We start from the raw sequence: 3011 nt of genomic DNA on the forward strand, positions 1-3011 counted from the left end.
TTAACTTTAAAAAGTCCCTATCTTCCAACTAAATTTTATTTGTGTGCTTTTCCTCAAGCTAGCCTTTGTTGTCAATTAATTTTATTTCCCCTTCCTCAATGCCAGTTTCACAAAGCCATATGAAAAGCAGAAGACGCAAAAGGAAAAGCAAAGAGCATACATAAAATATTAACTGCCTTTGTTATTCACGGTGCCAATACACGTTTTATGCAGATGAGGGTGAGCCTGGATGGAAGCAGGGTCCCTTGATTTAGCCCCACTTCTGTCCCACCCAGTCACAGTTGCAGAGATGAATTTTTTTATTGTGAAGACAAAGAGCACATGGAGTCAGAAAGATTTGGGGGCATGATATGTGAAAACCTACGTAGACATTCTGAACTGTAGTTTCTTTGTGTGTAAAACACAGATGATAATATCTACACCACAGAGCATACTGAAAGTTGAGATTACATATGGCCATCAATAAAATGGCTGCTGTTATTATTATTAAGAGAAAGAATTTCATTCAGAGGAACTATGGTATTTGAATTGGATTAGCAATAAAAGCTGGCTGCACTGCAAACCTTTACTGTCTGAGAACTACACACCTGAACTACACATGACACATACAAATGCAGGGTGAGGGATGGAACCCTGAGGTTGTCTGTGCATTATTTTAATGGGTGAAGAATCATATGAAGCCTCCACGCCGTGTGTAGAACCATGATTTTCCTCATTTCTAGAGCTGCTACCTGTGGCCTTAGACTTTAAAATCTCTGTGGGAGCGGGGCTTTGGTCCAGCCCTTGCTCCGAAGCACCCAGATCTGCCTCTGGTAGTCAGAGTCTGTAAACACATCCTTGTGATTCCGAACATTCAAGTGAGCTTGAAGTCTCAGGTTTTACTTACAAAGATGAAAATTTTGATCCTTTTCATTTTCAAAATCCATCTTTCTTGGATTAATCTCATTTTCATTAAGATATAACTTCGTTCTTATGATCAAAAAATAAATCAACAGTGACTGAAAACAAAAACTGCCTCTCCCACCCCCCCTTAGAACCTACTTGCTTATTAAGAACATGCTTAGAAGGTATTGCTTCCTGTGACATGGAAGTTCAGACACCCAAAAGAGCCAACTAAACCTGAGTGCAAAAGAAAAGAAATTGTGGACTTTTGTAGCCTATAAATCAACATGTATTAATAGACCCTACAAATGCAAAATTATAGTCATTTCTACGTATATGCAAGCCTACATTTTATCTCTCCTCTCCTTCATTATACTACTTATAAAGTGCTGCCACAGCACACCCAAAATGTCAGACGATACAGATTGAAGCACCCATGAGTACCTTATCATCTATCAAAAACAATTAGAATCTTGAAATAAGATATTTTGTCAATAAATGAGGAAACAAGTCTTTTTTAGATGCTCTATTTTGACAAAGCTGGCTTGAAATATCTCAGAAAACTTCACATATTTACATAGAAAGTTTTAGAATAAATGTTACACATGTAAAAATGGAAAGGTTAATTACTAATTCTAAATACAACAGGACATGGCAGAAATAGAATTTTACATAAAAGATACTAATTTATTTCCCCTTTACTATTACCTGATTTTAAAAATAACTATAGGGGTGCCTGGGTGGCTCAGTCGGTTAAGCGTCCGACTGCAGCTTAGGTCATGATCTTGCGGTTTGTGAGTTCGAGCCCTGCGTCCAGCTCTGTTCTGACAGCGCAGAGCCCGGAGCCTGCTTACGATTCTGTGTCTCCCTCTCTCTCTGCCCCTCCCCTGTTCACACTGTCTCTCAATAATAAATAAACGTTAAAAAAAGTAAAACAGTAATTATAAATAATGCTGTATAAGTGAATAAGTAACACAAAGTAAATTCGTTAATTTCACTTCTATATCAAGCCCGTCGTGTGTGTGTGTGTGTGTGTACAAGAAATTTGCATCTATGAGTATTACGTAGGCAAGGCACAATTCTAGGAAATCTCCCAGCTGTCAATTAATGTACTTAATAGGGAAATAAAGAATACCGGGTAACTTAACATAATGACACGTGAGCCTTGAGATAAAATTCTCAGTTCTTTAATCCTCAGGCTTTTCTCAATTAAAAAATACAAAGGCAAAGCAAGGGACAATAGAACTCACCCACGCCCAGGAGAGAGGAAAAAAAAAAAAAACCACCCAGAAGGAAGCGAGTAACTGCGATGTGTCTACTCCAGCAGGGCGGTTCTGGACCCTTCTGACAAAGAGAACGACCCTCTCTCCCTGGTGGGGGGGGTGCAGGGGGCATTACTCGAAGGTGAATTGCTCGGTGAGCCCGCCCCCGCGCGCCCAGCGGACGCACCTGTTGTTCCGCGCCGGGCTCTGGGAGCTCAGTCTCCTCCCCAGGGGCGCTTCGGGCCGCAGGTGGGCGGGCCGGCGTCGCACTCCTCGTCCCCAGGCTTTGCTCTACAGCTCTTCCCAGAGCCCGTGCGGAGATGGGCGCCCAGGGACGGTCCGCACAGCCATTGAGAGAAGAGGACGAGCCCTTGGGTGGAGGTGGTGCCCTTTTTCTGAAGCACAGCAGGCACTCAGAGCGTGTGCTGCCGTGAGAGGCTGTTCTGTTATCAGACACCTCTTGGCTGCCCTTAAGGAGAAGCCTTCAAAAAAGAGGGACAGGTAGATGGGAGCAGGAGGAGGGACAAGGAGCTCAAAGACTATTTCCTCACTGTGCGGCTATGCCTTACCTTATTTTATTTTATTTTATTTTATTTTATTTTATTTTATTTTCCTATTTTATTTTATTTTATTTATTTTATTTTAGTGTTATTCTCAAGTTAGTGAACATACAGTGTAGTCTTGGCTTCAGGAGGAGAACCCAGTGATTCATCTCTTACATACAACACCCAGTGCTCATCCCAGGAAGTGCCCTGCTTAATGCCCATCACCAATTTAGCCCATTTCCCCACTCCCCTCCCCTCCAGGAACCCTCAGTTTGTTCTCTGTATTTAAGAGTCTCTTACGTTTTCCTCTTCTGCTTTTATT

This window comes from Acinonyx jubatus, chromosome B4, assembly GCF_027475565.1.
Source record: "Acinonyx jubatus isolate Ajub_Pintada_27869175 chromosome B4, VMU_Ajub_asm_v1.0, whole genome shotgun sequence".
NCBI classification, from domain to species: domain Eukaryota; kingdom Metazoa; phylum Chordata; class Mammalia; order Carnivora; family Felidae; genus Acinonyx; species Acinonyx jubatus.